Genomic DNA, 9,482 nt, shown 5'->3' on the forward strand with positions numbered 1-9,482 from the left:
TTTGGTTCATGAACTCTTTGTTTTGTTGGGTTTGAGCAGTGATAAAATTTTCCATAATTTTCTCAAGGCTCGACTTTGGTGGTACGGGTTTCATAGGTTGATTTGGTCTTGGGGCTTGGTAACTTGTTTGTCTCGGAGGTGCATTATTTTTGGATAGGGTTATTGTTCTTATAGGAGAAGTTCAGGTGATTCCTCCATCCAGGGTTATAGGTATTCGAATGTGGGTTCCCTTGGGTGTAGTTCACTTGCTCAGAGTGGGTTTCGTTTAATAGACTGCATTCTGCAGATTAGTGTCCTTTGGTTCCACATATCTCACAATCCGACGAAACTGCAGCTGCAGTATTCGAGTTTATGCACATATGCTCGACCTTAAGGGCTAACGCGTCCATTTTAGCTTGCATCATGTCTATAGAGCTTAATTCATGTACTCCTCCTTGGACTTCCTTTTTCTCAACTGTTGCTCGTTCGACTCCCCATGATTGATGGTTTTGTGCCATATCTTTGATGAGGGCACTAGCTTCAGGATAAGGTTTGTTCATCCGTGCACCGCCTGCGGCAGCATCGATGGTCATCTTAGTGTTATAGTGAAGTCCATTATAGAAGGTCTGAATGATTAACCAATTTTCTAAACCATGATGTGGGCATGCTCTTAACAGCTCTTTATATCTCTCCCAAGCTTCGAACAATGATTCTCCTTGGTTCTGGGTGAATCTAGTTATATGGTTTCGAAGAACAACGGTCTTACTTGAGTGAAAGTATCTAGCAAGGAATACTCTTCTAAGGTTGTCCCAAGTCGTAATGGAATTGGGTGGAAGGGAATCTAACCAAGATAGGGCTTTATCTCTGAGGGAGAAGGGGAATAATCTTAAACGGATCGCCTCAGGAGAAGCTCCATTGGTTTTAAAAGTGTCTTCTAATTGGAGAAAGATTTCTAAATGTTGGTTTGGATTCTCAGTAGCGAGACATGCGAATTGTCTCTGTTGCACTAGTTGCAATAGGGAGGGTTTAAGTTCGAAATTATTAGCTGGGATGGTTGGGTTTACTATACTAGAACTAGGTTCTTCGTTGGATGGTTGGGAGAAATCCTTAAGAGGTCTTTGGTTTTGATCTTCAGCCATAGCTCTCCTAATTCTGTGGAAAAATAAACGTGCGCGAGCGTAACGTTCAGGTTCCGCCAGAGGGTATACTAAACTTTCGGTGCTGCGAGTTCTTTGCATTGACCGTCGGGTAATAACCTAAGTCTAAACGATATAACAACAGGGTACGAAATTTGACGAAATTGGTCCCCGACAACGGCGCCAAAAACTTGATGCGTGCTTTTCGCAAGTATACGAATGCGTCAGAGTAATATAAAAGATTGTCGAATCCACAGAGACCAAGTGTCAATCTATCGTTATCTATTGTTACGGTGTTTATCTAAGGTAATCGAAATAGGGGTTTTTAGAGTGTACAATGAAAAATAAAGTATTAAATAAAATTCAATTAATAAAGACAGGCTCGAATGTAATTCACATAATCAATTAATAATCCAAGTACTTGCTAATAGAACTACTTATGGGAAGTGTTTCCTACTTTGAAAAGAACTAATTTAACGGGAACCGTCGCTTTCGCGTATTCAGAACCGAGCTGTACTCCATAATCAAACCCTCTTATTGTCACTTATAAAAAGGCGCGCATTGCGTTAGAGTAGTAAACCTATTTTTAAGAAATATAGTATCTTGACTAAGTTGAAAAGTATTTTGACCTGGATTTCTTAACCAAAAGAGGTTCTCACGAACCAGACTTTAAACTTATAAACGCGTCCGAAAATAGTTTTAAAATCACTTTTCTTTTTAAGTTAAAAACTCCTAATGAACTAAACAAAGCGCTTTCGCTGTATTTGAAATAGTTAAAAACAACTAAGTTTAAAAGGACGTTGGACGACTTTCGATCTTACCCAACAGAAATTAAGTGCGGGAAAACTTAAGTTGAAAATCAAAATAGCCCTTAAGTGTGTCTACGAACAATTGTACGGATTATCGGTCTAATTACGATCCTTACATTCTAACCTTTATAGGTTTAGCTAGACATGGTAAAGTAAAGGTGCATTTTAATTTAAATAAAAGTAGTGCGAGTGCGGAAAGTAAATAAAAGTAGTGCGAGTGCGGGAAATAAATGAAAGTAGTGCGAGTGCGGGAAATAAACAAAAGTAGTGTGAGTGCGAGAAATAAATAAAAGTAGTGCGAGTGCGAGAAATAAATAAAAGTAGTGCGAGTGCGGGAAATAAACAAAGTAGTGCGAGTGCGAGAAATAAGTAAAAGTAGTGCGAGTGCGAGAAATAAATAAAAGTAGTGCGAGTGCGAGAAATAAATGAAAGTAAAGACAATGCGGGAAAGTAAAGTAGACAAAGTTAAAGTAATAAAAACCTGCTCCAATCGGAGGGTTGAATAAAGTGCGAAACATAAATGAAAATGGCGGCAGGATTAACTTCCTTCCAAAGTGCTCCAAACTCGATTACAGACTCGATTACACAGTTATGGCAACACCCCAATGTGAAGCGATTACCACTTTTACAATACTGAATATATGCCTAGATATAACTAAGTTTGCTCTAAGTTTGGATGATGAAACAAATGAAATCGAGTCTCTATTTATAGGCAAGGAAAATAATGGAAAATGACAAGGATGCCCTTCAGTTTGAAATTGGGAGGGAAAAACTTTCTTCTTGTGGCGCCCACCACAACACCATGGCGCCTGCCATAAGGGTAAATTGTGGCGCCCAAGTGGAGATAGTGGGAGACGTGGTAGTTGAGGGAAGTTGAACTATGACACGTCATGGCTGGACCCATGGCGCCAGCCACAGTGGGAGCCACAAGTGCAAAATGCTGATTTTTAGGTTTTTAGCTCGTTTTCACTCCTTTTCTCGATCGGGGCTCCGATTAGACTGAAAACCTGAAAGCAAAGAAAAAAATAGTAAAAACATAACAAAATAATAATAAAACAACTAAAATGCATGCGAAATCGGAGTCGAAAATACGGTGAATTTCAGTGTCATCAATATCTAAGGTTCTCAAGCATCTTTCAATCTCATTTTTATCAAGAGTATCTCAAAGTTTTGTTGCTTACTTCTCAAGAAAAGTCAAAGGTTCATGTGTTTATTTCCATGCCTTCTTCAACAATTTACCTCAAACTTTGAGAAATTTGATCAAAATACATTCAAGGACACCTTATTTTGAGTTCATATGATCATCCATGTACCTTGAAATTCAAGAAAAGTCCAAGTACACAAGTTTATTTTAAGAGGTTTGACCAAAACCTCAACATTTGAAGTCAAAGTTCAAAGGATCACAACTCCTTCAATCCTCAATATTTTTGAATGCTTCTTTTTTCATATGTCTCTGCTTAATATATTATACAATTTCTCTTTACATGACAAAATTCAATTATTCTTGGAGGATCATCAAACTTTGAACACATTATAGGTCATTTGTGGACTTAGTGAAATTTGACCTATTTTCAAATGGCTTTTTCTCAACTTTCAAGGTTTATAACTTCTTCAAATTTCAACATTTGAGGATGACTTTTTTGAACAATATCATTTGTGATGCCCTCTACAAGTTTTCTTCAAGGATCAAAGTCAAATTATGCTTGGAAGACCATGGAATTTTGTGAGACATTACAGGTCATTTTCAGCCATTTGGGACTTAGAATTTTTCAAGTTGTATTACCAGATTTTTGTGCCAACTTCAACATGCCACAACTTTGTGCTCAAACATACAAATTCAACATTTCTTATAACATTGTGATCTTTAATATGATGTCAACAAACTTCAAGAAGAATGGGATCAAAAAGCCTCATGAGCAAGATGCCCCATTGAGTTGAACATGGTGACTTAGAACTAAAGAAATCATCGTGATCAGATTTTAAACTTCACTAATCCTCAATTGCAAGCCAATTTACCACGCGTTTTGTACCTAAGCATGTTTAATCAAGTCTCCAGAAGTTAAATGACTCATAAAATGCATGATTTGGATGAGTTTTGATGGTTTTGCAGGTCACACTTTTCACACATCAGGAGCAAATCCGTTTTGCACAAATTAAGCATCATTTGGCACATATGAGATCACAAATCACTTCCCTATAAATAGAGCAGAATGTTTGCTTCATTCCCAAGCTTTGGAGAGCCAAAGAAACTCTGTTTCACTCTCACACTTTTCCAGAAAATTGAGCTATCGTGTTTTGATTTCTAGCTTGTTTCAATTCAATTTCTTGATTCCATTAGCACCTTTGGCCTCCTCTAAATCTTTTGCAACCATTCTCAAGCTCCGAGACCTTCTGAAATGACCTGACCATAATCGATTGTATCAACCCATTGACTTTGTAAAATGGAAACATTTCAGCTGTCAATCGATTGACACCCAACATCAATCGATTGACACCCAACATCAATCGATTGGTCCCTTAATTTCTTTGAAAAATGGAATTGTGAATTATACCAATCAATTGGGCCTCCCTAACCAATCGATTGGCTGATGCATAATACTTCAAATCTTATTTCTTTGAGGTTTCTAAATGTATTACATCAACTATTAATCACTTTTTATGTTATACTTGTATTGAACTGATGTTAAATGTGAGAATTACATGTTGAATCAAGTGAGTTAACCTAGTGATCTATTTAGGCTATAAGTTAGACATATAACTTAGATAACATTAGAAGGCGACATTTATTCGTATGATACCTATGTAAGTGTCGTGAATGGATGATTGCTATAGTTGAGAGTGAGATGCTTTTTATGGAACATACGTTGTTATTGTATAAATATCGGTGAATGAAGTCACCTAGTGATACATGAATCCAGTCATGTTTTTTGTGGAATTAATCACGTATTCTGAGTGTTTTACCCTTGATGGTGTACATCCCTATTTTATATGCTTAGATGAGTAGGCAATGGGATGTGACTTCAATCATTCATGCCTCAATTGGGTTTGAGCCCCAACCATGGCATACATGGGAGAGAGGCCCATGGTGAAAGATACCCTAAGTGGGTTAGAGGCCCATACAGGTGATGGTCGCTTGGATTGAGTTTGAAGCTCATAGAGGACCTAATATCCACCACGAAAGTCGAATCATACAAGCATGCATGAGCTGAGCTTGCCCTAGACGTAGGTCCGCACAGGGATTAATGTTTCAAGAATCTGAATAGTGATTTACTTGAGTTGTGAGAACTCAAGAGCATGTTGCCATACATCGCGAGGTTTTTTTCCCATCACTTAAGTCTTCCTTCCCTTGTTGACTTAAGTTGGAAACTAATTAGAACCTTGTAAAGCCGAGTGGACCCATAAGATAGGGAACCCACTAGGATTATTATCTCACCCCATGTTGTTGATTATTTTTCAGATAGTTCTGATCAGGCGAAGGGTAAGGACAAGATAGAGTGATGTCCTTGCTTATTTGATGTTTTGGATGGCTTTTTCTGCTGTGTAGATATTTTTTAGATCATTCTACAATGATCTAGTTCCTAGTTTTATTTTGAGTACCTTTGTGTATATTTAGTGCCAAATAGTGTTTTTCTTTTGGGCATGTAATATGTAAATTCTTTCCACTAGGCGCTTATGTATTTCAGTACCAGTATTACACTATGTACAATATGTATTTCTAGACATATATTATATATGGGTGTTACTATTGGTATCAGAGCAGGTCAAATCCTCGACCTAGCCATGAAATATTATGAGTATTTCTTCTACCTCATATGTGTGTTGTCATCATTTTTCTTTATGTCATATTCATAGTATTGAGCCTGATCAACTTAATCATATTTTTATGACATTCAGAATCATGGCTGACAGACGCAGAGGTCCGGGTAGGCCTAGAACTCATAATTTAGACTCAGAACCAGCAGATGGCAATGATGGTGTTTAGTGGCCTTAATTTGTGCGACATATGCAGTAACAACATAACCAATGCATGCAACAGATGATGCAACAATTGAATGGTGGTTTACACTCTGAAGTGGATCCACAAGAAGTTACAGGTCGTAATTTCTTTCGCATGAATCCTTCTGAATTTCATGATGGATTAAATCCTATGAAATCTTATGGGTGGACATCCAAAATAGAAAGAGGGTTCACTACCTATAAAGAGTTGTGAAGACAATGTTGTGTGACTGAGAATAGTTTGAAGAAGGTCTAAGAGGAGAGGGACTAGTATGGAGTTGGCCATAAGAACCAAGGAAGACCAAGTCATTAGTTTAGACCTAGACCTCAACCTTTCAAAGGAAAACAACTGTATCATGAAAACCTACACAGTCTCTCCAATGTTAATTGTGTAAGAAGTTCCATTTTGGAAGGTGTACTGGTGGTGTAATTGAAGGAGAATGGAGATCCAAAACGCAACGGAAATTAATAATTTCTCCTTTAGTGATCCTTACGAATGGGCATGATCAGTGATAGAATCGTTACCTCTTGTGACGATTGAAACCTTTGATGCAGATCTACGGAGCGATCACGAACGTTGAACGATGACAACGCCTCTACTCAGTCCACACAAACGGATTCCTTCAATCTCAATGCTAGCTGCTACGAATGAAGGCTTTGAGTGAGAGAGAGAGAGAGAGAGAGAGAGAGAGAGAAAACGAAAATGCAACTGTAATGAATGCTTCTGCACAAGGGTTCTATTTATAGAACCACTTGTGTGGGCTACAAACTAAAAAGCCCACTTAAGTGTATGTGGCCCATATTTTATAATATGCCAAAGTTACTTAAGCGCGTGGTACCTTACCATATTTCATATTCTACTTAAGTACACCGTACCTTACGATGTTCTACAATTCACTTAAGTGCACCGTACCTTACGGTGTTCCTTAGTTACTCTATCTCTCATCAATCCGTCCTTTGTGTGTGACCCTGTAGGTTTTCGCGGCATTGACAATTATATTAAATCACGTATTTAACATAATAAACAGTGAGCAGTATCTAGCAACACATCACTGCTACCCAAGACACGAAAATGTCATGTGATCTGACAAATCCTTTTGTGATAATACTTATGTGTACAATTACCCTTTTTCCCTTATGTCTATATTGAACACAAGGCATAGACCGTGTCATCCTTGTCCAGTTCAATATTGGGCCCATAGACATTTATCCTGTTACGCAGGATGGGCAAATTCCATCTAGGTCACTCATGTCCCTTAGCATGCTTCGTGGAGTACCCATCAACTGTCTTTATGGTCATCCAGTCACGGACAATGTTTGATCAGCAACAAGGCACTTGACTCTACATCTAGGGTCCATAGTGGTTTTAGGTCGAAGGGTGGTATACACCATTATCACCATGAGAATAACTTATGACACTTTGCATAACATTCAATATAGTATTCTCATAGCGGGTCAATCCAGTATAAATATTACTCTTAATATTCATACCTATGTTTAAGACTTGATAACTCCTTATCCATGATCCATGAGATGTGATCATCAGTCTATATACATAATAGTCTTAATGCTTTAATGTTATCCCACTTCACTATAAAGCTCGACTACGGATACTTTAAGAATAGTGTCCTTATGTTTAATGTGATCTCATGATTAAGTCATACTTGATACATTAAATGGACTAGCTATTCTAGGGACTTTATTAAACAAACATAATAAAGAAAAATCCTTTTATTATTAATAAATAATTCGATACAAGTACCAAAAGTATTGGCCTCTAGGGCTTACACCAACAATAATTAGGTGTTTTAAGTGTCAAATAGAAGGTCACATGGTTAGCCAGTGTCCACATAATAAGTTTCAGATGCATGGAAAGAGTGTCGGCCGGGTTTATACTTTGGATGAAAAGAAGGCTAAGAGTAACAATTGTAAGACCCCAATTTTCGACCCTAAGATCCCTCATGACTTGGCATTAGCATTGGGTTCACACCTTGGTATCATCCTCACCTATCATTCATGGGTTTGCATTGGGAGAGATCACTAAGCATTTGTGATCGTATCATACTTTATTTTCTTTTGTTTACTAATCAAAATCCAAAAATATGTCTATGTAGTTTTATTTCTTTTGTAGGTAGTGTGTGCATCCACATGTGACCCATCAAGCTCACATCTAGCGTTTGATACCCTCAATGCAAAGGATAAAGTTAGAAGATGTCTAAATTTGTTCAAAGCATCATATATGGATCCCATTTTTATTCATTTGTCATTTTGATTAAGAATCCATCAAGAGTTTGAAGCTTGTTTGTCAAGGAAGCCCTAACTCATCTGGGTATCTTGTGTGCCCTCGTCAGCAAGTTTCTTCAACAATTGGTCAAAAATATCAAGGGATACTACATTGTAAATCATCATAAGCATATATGATCCTCCATGAGCCCCAAAGAGCAAAGGAACTTCAAGTTTGCAAGTTGGTTCAAGGAGGTTGACCAGAGAAAGTCAACTGGTCAAATCTAGGGTTCCCTAGACCCTATCTCCTATAATTTTTGTCATATCAAAATGATTCCAAGAGAAACGTTACTCTTTATAACATCCCAAGAAACTTTTATGTTGGCATCAAGAGTTAATTTTGCTTGGAAAGTCATTTTTTATGGTGAAATATTATAGGTCATTTTGTTTGTGCCCTAGATAGAAGGTCAACTTCCAAGAACCATAACTTGCTCAATTTTTGTGATATGAAAGTTATCCAAGTTTCATGATTAATTTAAAGATGTCTTCTCCAAATTTTCTTCTTTGAGAAAGGTCAAGTTCTACTTTCAAGGGCATGTGCCATGAGGAAACATTATAGGTCATTTTGGGCCATCATCATTGAACAAGCATTTTCCTCAACTTCTAAAATCCATAACTCCACCATGCAAGCTCCAAATGGTGTCAATTTTTTTTACCAAATTGAATATAATTTAAATACGTACAACTTTGAAGAAGGAACCAAAGTTATTTGAAGCTCATAGCAAAATTTATTCAAGGTGGACAAAGGGGTCATTTGACTTTTAACTTAGAGAATTTTCAAGTATGTTTGATTCTTACAACTTTCACACCAAAATTCATCATGATCCAAGCTTCAAATGGAAAAAGTTCTAACATCAAAGTTGTTCCCCTTTATGATAGCTTTCCATTTGGATCAAAATTGAAAAACTTGCACATGGTTATTTTGCATGACCCTATTTGGAAACTTTTGAACTCAATTTTCAAACAACATTGCATGGCTTCATGAAGTGATATCAACATCAATTGTGCACAAATTTGGACCTGTTGCAATCATCATTTGGGCCTAAATGCATGCCCATGCACCCATTCACACAAGTTACTATTTTGACCAATTTTTCAAATGGTGTGGAAATGAATTCACAAGCTTATAAATACATGTCCAATACCTTGAAGGTTTCATTTGAAATCAAGTTTTAGTTCACCTTTTATTTTTGAGATAAAACTCCAAGGATTCAAAGCCATTTGTGTTCTAATCATCTCCTGTAATCAAGAGGAAGCAAGGCCAATTGAGTTTGCATCA

General features: G+C 37.2%; 1 non-coding gene across 1 annotated transcript; it reads left to right on the forward strand.

Annotated features, from left to right (window-relative positions):
• The first annotated feature begins 627 nt into the window (after positions 1 to 627).
• Positions 628 to 734, forward strand: LOC127076959 (small nucleolar RNA R71). The gene has a single exon (XR_007786964.1). It is a non-coding gene; the product is annotated as a small nucleolar RNA R71 (small nucleolar RNA).
• Positions 735 to 9,482: the final 8,748 nt, after the last annotated feature.

This window comes from Lathyrus oleraceus, chromosome 4 (assembly GCF_024323335.1).
Source record: "Lathyrus oleraceus cultivar Zhongwan6 chromosome 4, CAAS_Psat_ZW6_1.0, whole genome shotgun sequence".
Lineage (NCBI taxonomy): Eukaryota > Viridiplantae > Streptophyta > Magnoliopsida > Fabales > Fabaceae > Lathyrus > Lathyrus oleraceus.